The 12,498-nt window shown below is 47.7% G+C and overlaps 1 long non-coding RNA gene across 1 annotated transcript; it reads left to right on the forward strand.

The window, feature by feature from the left end:
• The first annotated feature begins 1,177 nt into the window (after positions 1-1,177).
• Positions 1,178-12,152, forward strand: LOC144112351 (uncharacterized). Its single transcript, XR_013310228.1, has 5 exons — positions 1,178-1,399; positions 1,603-1,694; positions 2,735-2,846; positions 5,670-5,901; positions 12,044-12,152. It is a non-coding gene; the product is annotated as an uncharacterized LOC144112351 (long non-coding RNA).
• The last annotated feature ends 346 nt before the right edge of the window (positions 12,153-12,498 follow it).

Raw genomic sequence — 12,498 nt, forward strand, 5'->3', positions numbered from 1 at the left:
CTGATGAACTCATCTTTAACAACAACCTAAATTCAGTGGTGGTTGTTACCTAGCTTCAATAAAATTAAAGCACGTATAATAGACGGAATCGCCCGCACTGCCTGTAGCTCGAAGCGTCTTAACACGTGCTTGGGCTGGCAGTGCTCAATTTCTGCTCAGTAGACCCATCCTTGAAACTTTTTCGAGAACTCCGCGTACACTCGAGCGATGAGAGGTGAGAACTGCTGCATAAGCAGTGGTCGACTATCGTTTGAAACCCTCCTCTGCGCTATCTTCCTCAAAAGTTCAAATGTATTGAATTCCCTTCGTTTGCCCGAAACTGCTGTACACTCGGTACGGGTTTACTAGACTACTTCGAAACAAAGCTGTTTTTTTTTCTTTATTCGGAATCTCCGGAAGCGTGCGGCCCATAAGCAACAAAAAAAGTTTAAATTTCATATCAGTATTACAAACTGTTACTGTATCTGACGTGCAATCAGTAATGCTATAGCATTTACATCGCTTTTTTCGCGAGTTCTATGAATAACTTCAGCACACAGGAAGGAAAATTTTTGATAGTCATTTCGCAGTGCCTCCCGTATGCGACATAAATGAGACCACATTTACGGTAGCATCTGCGTATTTACCTATACTGCGTAATAGCTGGCTATATATTTCTCCTCGCTACCCTCTCCCTGTGTCCCGGCAACAATCTTTTCCTTCCCTTTTTTTTTTTAAATAAACCAGTACTACTACTAGAAAAGCTAAGGCATACTGCAAGGAAGATGAGGAACAGTCGAGGAAAGAAAAGTCTCGCCGCGCTCCTTGTCCCTGAGAGCGGAAGAGCTATGGGGTCCCGAGAACGCGGAAAAATGTATGCCGCATGGGTAGGGTAACATGGGCAGAGGGGGGCGTATGTAAGAAGAATGCAAGCAACCCGCACATTGAAAACGCCGAAGCCTGTCGCCCCGCATGCGGGCAGCGTTACCGTGGAGCACTGCTGGGAAACATGTTGGGTGACGTTCCCTCAGTCAGAGGAGAAAAGCAAAAGAGGGCAAGCACGGCTCCCTGCCGAACAGAAGACGCGAAGCACCGTTTCTTTTTTTACATTTTATACTTTTCCCTTCTCTCTTTAGGTCACGTGTCTGTCTATTTGGATTGGCTATTTGCACTCTTAAAGTCGAAGAAGAAGCCGCTGTTGCCGCTGACTCTAGCCGTAGCCACCGTAGCTGTCTAGCTGTTTACAACGCTTTTTGAATTCGGTTGTGCGATTACTTCGTCGTGCACGCTTCATGGTTGCGTGACGCTGCAGTGAGCGACACCTTCGCGAAAGAGTCAACGTCTGAAAGAAACAGCGCACGCCAGATCTTCGCGGCGAGCTCATCTTACGGATTCTTTGCGCCAAATTTCAACCGTACATGTAAGTGACCTTTTCGTTTGGTCTTACGTGGTTTTCACCTACCGTCAAATTATGGTGTATTGAATAACGATGTTTTATCATTGATTGTGTGCCCGAGCCGGTACTTGTTGCTGTTTTTTTTTTTTGAGCTGACTCCGTAGCGGCCGGAGGGAGCCGATTCGTGTACAACGCACGATCATTCTCAATGCTTTCTTTCGCTGCAGGCTCTGACCCTTCGGATCCTCCGCGCAAGAATATTGCCTGTCGTCTCTTCAACGCAACGTGTTTGTCCCTCCTGACGACCATTCAGGATGAGGTATGTCTAAAGCAGTCTCCGTTCATAAAAGGGCGAGTAAATTAGCGTGCACGCTTCTGTGGCTCGACGTACTGCGCGAAGTGCTCATATCTACCGCAGCACTGTATCTGATTCTCATTGGACAGTAAACCTGTTATAATTTTAGCGCTACAAGAAGACTCCACCTGCCAGGTCGCTTTTTTTTTTCTCTCGTGTGTGGATGGACGGCGTAATTTTTTTTTTTTTTTACTGTTGAGCAGAAAGCATACGATAAAACAGTAAACGTGGAACGTTGATAGTCAAGAAATTCGCAGCTCATTTGTGTTGTGCGTTTCCTGGCGTGCGGCCTTTTTCGCACACACCTTGCAATATTCTTTGCTAGCCCAGAGGGTGACTTATCATGCCAGCAGTTTTACTGTATTCGAATGGAAGGTGTGTGTGCAAATGGTGCTAGTAACGTATCCTTCAGTCAGGCTGAGGACTAATGGTGAAAAGTGGTCTTTTTTAGTTCTTTTTGCAAGTGAAAAGGTCTGGGCTAGTTGGTGACCAAACATTTGACCACAAAAGCATACAGTCTGTCACCTCTTTTTGTGCTCTTGTATTCTCTTAAGTTCAGTTCAGCACGCAATCCTTGTGTGAGATTGTAGACTTTGTAGTGTAGTTTCTAAGCTTTTTCTGTTATGAATATTTTGAACCTCGTACGCAGTAACAATATAGTTCTTTCTTTCTTCTACACTTGCTGTTGTTAGACAATAAGTTAATTATGTCAGGCACTTAGTGACAATTCACTGGTACACTGCGATTGTAGTGTAAGAAGTTTGTCTATGCTTACTGTGCGAGCAGCTGTCCAGTATAAACTAGTGCACTGCGTCAGTTACGTCTCTTATAAATACGTGACAAGTGCTGTTCTGGATAAAATTTTGATTGAAATGTTGTGGTTTCTCACTGTCAAAATATTCCTGCTGTTTCTTGAGCATGTCCGCTGCCATTATGTGGTTTAATTATTATACAAGTTATGACCAGCCGTTAGACTAATGCCATCAATGGTGCTTCTCTTGCAGTGCTCCTGGCAGCAGGAGGGATGCAAAGGCACACAAGCACTGTTGCTCCTGGCACTGAAGTTCAGCCTGGCTTCTTCAAAACCGCACAAGTAGTCAAGACTAGATTTGTGTGGTATGTATTTTATTATGTAATTATGACATTGTAGCAAGCTCATCATTGCTTGATGTCCATCAGTGAACATAGTATACTATTTTGTGCAGCTACAGCCATTCTATTAGACAGATTTTGGAACCATTGGCTGTTTTAGAGGACTTAGTAGTAAAGGAATTTTTGAATATTGGTTTGAATAATTGTGATCTTTTTTGTTGTGTGAAGTATCAATGTAGTTTTTTTTTTTGAAAAACTAGGCTGGACTTCAGCAAAGGTTTCATATTGAATTAGTTTGAGGGGCGCTGCCTGCAATTCATGTGCAGGAAAAGTCAGAAAAAAAGTATGCACAGAATCCTTGGCAGGCTGGCATGCTACCAAGCAAATATGACTAGCACCGTTTATGCATGTAAAGCCAAATGTGATGTGCAGCTGTGTGAGACTGTTTGTCTTCTTTGCACTGTGAACACTTCCTTCTTCAGCAGGAAGGTGATGTTCACTGATGTGAATAATTTCCATAGCTGACGTGAACCCATATTATTTTTGCATTTTCACAATGGAGTGAACTTACAAATTAATTAAGCTCAGGTGGCCTGCATGTGACAGCAGATATGGAAGGTAACTGTTCTAATAGGCATTTTCTCATGCTGTCAGTCAATATTTACAATTTCATCATGCTAAGCATCTAAAGAATGTTATATAGAGGTTGCATTCTACTGTTCCGGCAAAATGTAATTCATGAGAATTACTGCTGCTGCATATGCTGCAAGCATTGGATAAAGCAGCACTATGTATATAAAATGTCGAGGTGTATAATTTGTTCGAGCAAAAATAGTGCTTTAGAAGGAGATTATTTTATGCTGCCTCTATAAATAATGTAGTGTTTCAGTGAACGCTGGTTGAGTAACCAAAGCTTTTTGCACAGGCATAATGTAGAGAATGTAGTATAAAACCATGCAGCTATGAACCTGAACTAAAGCTACATTTATTATAATATTCCGTATAATTTTGTGTGTACGACGTCATCTGATTACCACATGAGTGGAGACGACTCTTTAGATGAGTAAGCTGCCCTGGCAATTATTTCAGTTTTAGCCAGAAACATTTCCTTGTTTACCAGGAGTGGTACCCTAAAATACAAACAGATACAAATGCCTTTATTTCAACATTAGGGATGTTAGGAGGTGCACCCAAAAAGCCTTTTACCCCTGAGTAAAGCTTAAATTTGGGCGAGTTGGTAAGCCCTTGTCACCCCTCTCACATACCCCTTATATACCCCTGTTATACCCCTGTCACACGGGCACCGCAAAGGCCTTTGTGATTCAGGTCCTTATATCCAAAGGCGTAAGGAGCGCGGCTACACGGCACAAATGTTGCGCCTTTGCTGCTAAGGGCCTTTGAGGCGAAGGCGCCCTTTAGAGACCTTTGGAGCCCAAAGGCGCGGCCTACGGGAACCTGTGATCGCAGTGCCACTCAATGTCAAAAAGTAAAAGCAATAAAAAATTTAGATACAGCCAACAATGTTTGAAAACATGTTTTTTTTAAATACGAAAGGTGTGTCTGGCTTTGCTTTTACTACGGGTGTTTATATTTTATGCCCAGATTTTAAGGCAGTGAAAGTGTTGCAGCAACACCGAGTGCCCCTGGTGGCCAAGGCAATACACAAAACCTGCTGCTGCTGATGAGAGTAGCTGCTGCAGTTCTTTTAAGGAAGCAGTTAGAATGAAAAAAAATTGTCCGAGCTCAAGGAATGAACAGAATACACCACTTTAATTTTAAAACACTCACTTCAGCCGCCTCGAGCACAGCAGCGGGTGCTAAGCCTGAACGACAGTTACACCTTTGGGCTGCACCGTGTAGCTGCGTCGCTGCTCCTTTAAGCTTTTGCTCTTTTGAGGAATGCCATTTGAAAGGGGTATTAGATTGGCTTGACAAAGGAGTGCGTCCTCTTCCTTATTATAATTTATAGGGCATAGCCTTTTTGTCATGTCCAAGCATTTTTCCAGGAATTTAAACTGTTTCAAAAGGCAGGGACAATGGGATGCACCCAGAAAAGCCATCGCAGGCACAAGCTTCCTGTTGTTTAACTAATAGGCAATGAATTCACAGGTAATGTATGTAGGGAAAGCAGAACATACTGATAATTACAGCTGGCAATATCACTGACACTTAGCTAATCACCTACACTTCCCTTTTTATTCACATCAAGGGCTACAAAACATATAGTGGATGTAAGGCCACTGTGGCTAGTGCCGGGCGCTTTCGGCGCGCCTGGCACTGAAAGACAAAGTGTGGAACTCCTTGGAAGGCTCTCGTGTGCACGCACGCTCCCGATCGCATTCCAGCGTGCGCCCCAGCTCCTCCTCTCTCGTGACCTTGACCTAGCGGCGCGCGGCTGGGCGATTCTAGAAGCCGCGACAGCGTCCCGAAGGTGGGCGGAGAGTGGAGCAACAGTGTCAGTGCTGCGGCGCCTACTTCCTCTCCCAGTGCCCTCGCTCATCTCTTGAACATTCGGACGATGCTATGAGAGTGCGCGCTGCATGTTTGCATTCGGTTTTTGCGTTGGGCTTCGAACGAGTGAAGTTTCAAGCTCCGGCTTCGATAAGCCGTGAGAAGAGAGATTGGGGTTCATGTGTTTGTAGTGTCAAGCATGCTGCTTCAGTTTTATTCCCTGTGTGTGTGCCTGTCCTGTGTTTAAACGTTTGATAAAGTTGAATTTACCTGTACCTGCCTCGTCTTCCGTGTGCCCATCGTCTGCACTTCGTGCTACACGTCACCCGCCAAATCACCTGCACCTCGGGGCAGAGAGGTGTACGATAAGAACCTTTGAAAACCTTACTGGCGCAGTCGACAAGGATTTGGCAACCACCGGCACTCCGCATGAGCCAGCCCGTATCGTGAGCCAGCGCAACGTCTTCCTGCGCTCATCTAGACCACCGGTCATTCAACGAGGGAGCGGAGTCTTGGACGTGTGAAGGGAACCTAGGGGCCGCAAGCGGCGGCGGTCCGAGGCACCGATGTCAAGGAGTGGCCCCTACAGAGAGGAGCGACGCGGCGGGAAGGAGCTACGGTTGCTCAGGTGAGCGGGATTTCTTTCGTCCGTTGGCGTGCATAGCTCAGGCATTAGAGCTGGGAGGTGGTGCATGGCGTTGACTGGTAGCCCGAGTGGAGAATGAGTAAGAAGAAAGCAGGGGGAAGTAGTCAGATTGACGCTCCAGGGACAGGCGCGAAAGACACCAGATTCAAAATGAACCAGTCGCAGCTCGAGTACAAACTGATGGTACGAGAGGCAGAGGCTTGAATAGCGGAAGCCCAAGCCCAGGCTAAAATGGCGGAAGCCCGAATAGTGGAAGCAGGAATTCGGAGACAGCAGATGGAGATAGAAGCGGCCGAGCGCACTGCGCTGCAAAATTCCCATTAGGGACCGGCGAGTGGAAGGCTAGCCGCGACGGGCTCAGACCCCGATTAGCGTCCGCTATTAGGCTTAGACTCGGTCATTGAGTGCGCCAAAATCTTGAAGGGGTTCAAACTACCGAATGATGCGGAGGTGCCTTTATGGTTTGACGAGGTAGAAAAAATGTTTGCTTCGTATGGTGTGCCGGAGGAGTGTCGCGCCATCATGCCAGCACCAGCAATGACAGAATGGGTCAGGTACCTCCTGCATGGGCTAGAGGCGGACGAATGCAACAGCTATGACACGGTGAAGGCCGCAGTGCTCAGCGAGCTAAAGCTAACCCCGTCACAATACTTGGAGCGTTTCGAGAAGGCATCTAAGGGGAAGGCCGAGACTTGGATGCAGTTTGCCTCCTGTACGCGTACCTCCTTTGATTATTACCTCCGAGCCAGAAAGGTGGAAACAAAAGAAGAAATAGTTTCTCTAATGATAGCAGACTGCATAAAATGCAGCCTTAGCGCTGAAGGATTAGAGTATATTCGTCTGCGCGAGGGAAAAAAGTGGCTTAACCTCTGGAGCTGGCCCGCGAGCTCGACACGTTCGAGGATGCTAAGGGCAAAGGAAGAGTGGTGCGGCCAATTTCGGCAGCGCCTGAGAGCCCCAAGGAGAGCGAAGTAAGCACCAGAAAGCGGACGGGCTGCTTCACATGTTACAAATAGGGGCATATCGGCAGAAATTTTCTGGCCTCTGGGCAGATCGCCAATCGCAAGAAGGACAACGTCACCACAAAGGGGGCGCGGACCAACAGGGTGGCAGTAGCAACCGAGGAAAGCAGAGAGGCTTGTGAGATAGTTCAAGGTGACGACGCGTTGGTCGCCGAGATAAAAACACGAGCAGAGAATGACTGCGTGCGGACCTCTAAGTTACAAGAAGTCGAGATAGAAATGCGCCGGTGTGCCCACCAACGCCGTCATCGACACGGGCGCGGAGATTACTGTGGTTAGGGAAGACATTGTGCCGAGTGAATATCGCAAGCCTGCAAGCAGGATCAAACTGGTCTGCGCCTTTGACAAGAAGGTTGATGCAGCGCTAGTCACTATACCTATGAACTTGAGATGTCAGAGACTAACTGTGGAGACCCCCCCAGAGAGCACACATTGTGTGCGCCCTTACCAACGAGCTCTCGAAAAACCTGAATTGCTGGATCACGCGGGGGGACTGGGAGCTAATACAGCAACTGGACCACGGCAGTGAGACACGGGCCGTAAACCAGCTCACTGCGACTGGTCCCACAAACAATATTCCCGAGACTACGTCCCATGAGCACTCTGAGGCGACAGCATGCGAGGAAAGCCCCGATATGACCCCCGATACAGGGATCGAACAAGACGCCGATGCACATGACACGGCGAGTCAACGTGTAAAATTACGGGAGGCTCAAATTGGAGACGACAGCTTGACAAAAGCGTGGGCCGATGCCAAAGAAGGGAAGGGGTAATGTTTTTGTCTGACGGGCTACTCTTCCATCAGGACACAATCACAGGCACAAAGGTGAAGCAGCTGGTTACGCCAGCTGAAAGGCGGAAATATGTCCTGACTATGGGCATGCGACTTACTGTGGGGAGGCCACTTGGGCCCGAAGAAGACCAAAGCCAGAATAAAATACAGCTTCTTCTGGCGTGGACTAGAAGCAGACGTGGCCGAGCATTGTAAAACGTGTCATGTGTGTCACATTCGGTCGGATAGATGCCAAACTGACAGAATCCCTATTACACTGCTCACCAGACCTGAACACCCCTTCCAGATTGTAAACGTCGACCTGGTTGAACCTCTTGAGGTACCGTTGGCCCGAGGACACAAGTATGCCCTTTGCTTAGTCGACCTCTGTACCTGCTGGCCAGAAGTTGTGTGCTTGCGATCGTTACCAGCGAAGGCAAAATGCAGTGCATTGCTAGAAATTTTTAGCCGTACCGGAGTACCGGAAGTGATATGTTCGGAAAAAGGGACAAACTTCAAATCACAACTGACACAGGAAATGGTGGCTAGGCTAGGCTGTTCACCTCGCTTTATTATGCCAGAGCATCCCGAGAGCAATGGGACGGTGGAGAGATGGAACCGCATATTAAAAAATATGCTGTACCACGTCATACAAAAAAACCTAAGAAACTGAGACAGGTTGGTCCCTTATGTTCTTTGGGCATATAGAGAAGTCCCCCACGACACAACGGGTGTCGCACCATTCAGGTTGCTTTACAGTAGAAACCCAACAGGACTGCTCGCGATTCTACTATGAACCTGGACAGGTGAAGTGCCATTCCTGGGGACCTTACGGGAGGAACCAGCTCGATATCTGAAGCAGTTACGCGATCAACTCGAGATCGCAGCGGACGTGGCCGGGCTCACAGCTAGCGTGCGGCAGGGTAGCTACACGCAGTCTTACAACCGATCGACACGGCAGAAAACGTTTGATGTCGGGGACCGTGTACTGCTCTTCGAGACCGATCGTGACACAAAACTAGCGCCAAAGTGGCGGGGCTCCTTTACAGTTATTGCGCGCGAAGGGGATCATTCTTAGCGGATCAACATTGGAGGGCGTACAAGCTTCATTGTACATGCAAATTGCCACTGACCATACTAAGCTAGAACCGGGCACGTGGGTGTCGTTCTTGACAAAGACGCAGAGTTCAGGGAAGTAGAATACACACCCCGCATACCACATGGTAAAGGTATTGCTCCGCTGACTCAAGAACAACTAGCTCACTTAAGCGAGAAGCAGCGCGCTGATGTAGGGACTGTCTTCGCGAAATACTGGGACCTGTTTCACGAGATGCCGGGTATTGCAAAGGTCGGACAGCATCGCATCGGGCTAGAAGATGGGCACCAACCTAAATGGTCATTCCTGTATAGAGTCCCAGAGCTTCTAAAGAACGAAGTCAGCCGCCAAATAAACAAACTCTTGGAAATGGGACTGATTTACCCAATCGAGAGCGAGTGCACACACCCCGTCGTATGCGTCGGGAAGAAAGACTTGTGAGTGCGCCTCTGCATAGATTATCGCACTTTGAATGCGGCTACATGCGCCGATGCATTTCCTATGGCGCACCCACAAGAGCTTGTACTGAAAGTCGGACATGCTAAGTTCATCACGCTAGTAGACTTACGTCGTGGGTACTGGCAAGTACCTACGGCCCAGAGAGTCGGCATATGACTGCTTTTGTCACGCATGACGGTCAATATGCCTGGCGCGTCATGCCATTCGGCATGAAGAATGCGGCAGCATCGTTTCAAAGGATCATGAACACAGTGCTGGCAAAACACCAAGATTATGCCACGGCATACCTAGACGATATAGCCATATTCTCCGCGACATGGCATGACCATTTGAAACACCTAGATGCAGTTCTCCGCTTATTACTTGAGGCAGGGTTTCGGGTGAGTGCGGAGAAATGTCAAATTGCGTGAAGTCACATTAAATACCTCAGCCATGTTGTAGGTGGTGGAACACATTCGCTGGGCCCGGAAAAGTTAGCGGCGATTAGAGATATCATGCCACCAACCACCAAAAAACAGCTTCGCAGTCTCCTTGGGCTCTGCGGCTACTGCCGTGAGTACGTAAAGAACTACGCAGAGGTAGCAGCGCCGTTAACAGCCTTGACGAAGCGAGGGGTACCCAACTGATTCCATGGTCGGCCAAGGCACAGCGGGCACTGGAATGCCTGAAAAATTCACTTTGCCATGCGACGTCTCTGAGCACGCCAGACTTAGAACAGCCGTTCTGGCTTTTTACAGATGCCTCCGAAATCGCAGCTGGTGCTTGTCTCTCGCAAATGGGAAAAGATGGCCGGGTGAAGCCTATCGCATTTGCCAGCCACCACTTCACCCCAACTGAGGCACGTTGGTCCACAATAGAACGAGAAGCATTTGCAATTATTTGGTCACTGGAAAAATTCGAGCACTGGGTATTCGGAGCACAGGCTCGCATAGTGTCGGACCATAACTCTCTTTCCTATCTTACCATGAGTACGGCATATGGCGCCAAACTCGCCAGGTGGGCACTGGCGATGCAGCGGTATAATGTCATAGTCAGCCACAGAAAAGGGTCGTCTAATGGAAACGCCGACGCGTTTTCCCGGCTCCCGAATTCTACTTGGCAAGATTAGTCCATTATGTAAGCCTGAGTCACGCACGCTGGTGGGCATCAACGTTCCCGCTCACCTGTATGAATATGTTTGCGATTGTGTGCGTGGATGATTTGCGAACCGCCCAAGGATATTGTTCGTCAGACTGTGAAAACTGTAAGATATTGGACTTGCCGCAAAAGCAGTGCACGTCGGAAATCGACAGTACATTAGAACTGTGCATGTGAACTTCAGATGTTCAGCCAACGAGTCGCGGCTTTGAGTTTATGTTCAGATTGGCCGGACAAAAAAGCCCCGCAATCTTCTTATGATGGGGCATGTAAGGCCGCTGCGGCTAGCGCCGGGCGCTCTCGGTGCTCCTGCTGCCAAAAGAGAAAGTGTGGAACTCTCTGGAAGGCTTTGGTGTGCACGTGCGCTCCCGATTGCTTTCCAGCGCACGGCCCAGGTCCTTCTCTCTCGCGACCATGACTTTGCGGCGCGCGGCTGAGCGATTCTAGAAGCCGCGAGCAGCGTCCCAAAGGTGGGCGGAGAGGGTAACAAGTGTCAGTGCCGTGGCACCTACTTCCTCTCCCAGTGCCCTCGCTCATCTCTCGAACATTCGGATGACGCTATAAGAGTGCACGCTGCATGTTTTCATTCAGTTTTTGCGTTGGGCTTCGAGCGAGCGAAGTGGCAAGCCCCGGCTTCGATAAGCCGTGAGAAGAGAGCTTGGCGCTCATGTGTTTGGAGTGTCAAGCGTGCTGCTTCAGTTTTATACTGTGTGTGTGTATGCCTGTCCTGTGTTTAAACGTTTGATAAAGTTGAACTTCCTTGTACCTGCCTCGTCTTTGGTGTGCCCATCGTCTGCACTTCGTGCTACACGTCATCCGCCAAATCACCTGCACCTCGGGGAAGACAGGTGTAGGATAAGAAGCTTTGAAAACCTTACTGTGGCATCAGAGACCAGAACCATAGTGTTACCAGGGGCTGCATAAAACCTTAGCCACTGAATAAATCAGACCACTGGGAAGACCAGGGGCTGCATAAAACCTTAGTCACTCAATAAATCAGACCACTGGGAAGGCGAATTCTCAAAGCAGAAATGAAAATTCGTAGATGATGGAATGGAAAAGCAGCAAACGAGTAGAATTGCAGGTGAGGGATAAGACTTATTTAACAATGAAAGTGAATGAAAATAATATGGAGAACTAAATGCATGAGAATGGAAAGAAGGATTTGTTCACATGCATTTTATTTTCTCACCTTTTACTAGTTTCCATTTCATACATGTCTTTTTGTTGACACGACGCTCCCACTAGTCCGGCATTGGGGATGCCTACAGTTTGACCCTACAGCTGGAAACAATATTCTGGATTTTTGTGATTTCTTAGTGGTTTTTTTTTGTTTTGTTGGCCACAGAATGAATTTTTTTCTTGACAAGCCAGTGTGCTTGCGATTATGAGAGCATATGCGATCAATTAAGTAGTTGTTATTTGGGACGTCTTTTTGTTTTTTCTGCATATATTTTCTGATCTTGGTTCTCATTAATAAACAGTTAGAAGCCTGCACTTGTGGCATTGTTTTCATGCATCCCCCTTTATTCCTGCCTTTTGTGCAGTTTACATTTTTAGACATGAACTAAGCCTGTGGTCACGTCGTACTAAGCTCTGTAGTTTGAAAGTTTATTACATGTTTTCTTCTCTGTGCAGATCAATTACATGGCGCATACTGCCCCCACCTGTATGGGGAAGACTGCCGGGGCCATTGCTGTAATATGGTGTAGCATGTGGAAAAATAAATATGACGTTATATTTCTTTCTCTGATTTGTTGATAAATCCTCTGTGTGCATTCTGCAGTAGTACCTGCACCTGAACACAATATGACACAGCTTATCTCAGATGTAAGATTTGTCTCAAGATTTCCACACTGCCTGCACTTCCAGAAAGACTACGGATTGCACCCTATGGGTCAGCTTTAGTCTTGCATTCAGTGGGCAGTATATCACCGGATAGTGCATAGATAGCCTCTGCAATTGAGCATTACCTTATACTCCTAAAAGGGTTACAATAGCCACCCTGTGAGGATATACGCTTGCACCACAGGGGCGCAAACTTTGCTCTGTTTATGTCGGTGCAAGTTTAGTTTTTGACAAAGTAGCTTTGC

Source organism: Amblyomma americanum, unplaced genomic scaffold, assembly GCF_052857255.1.
Source record: "Amblyomma americanum isolate KBUSLIRL-KWMA unplaced genomic scaffold, ASM5285725v1 scaffold_69, whole genome shotgun sequence".
Lineage (NCBI taxonomy): Eukaryota > Metazoa > Arthropoda > Arachnida > Ixodida > Ixodidae > Amblyomma > Amblyomma americanum.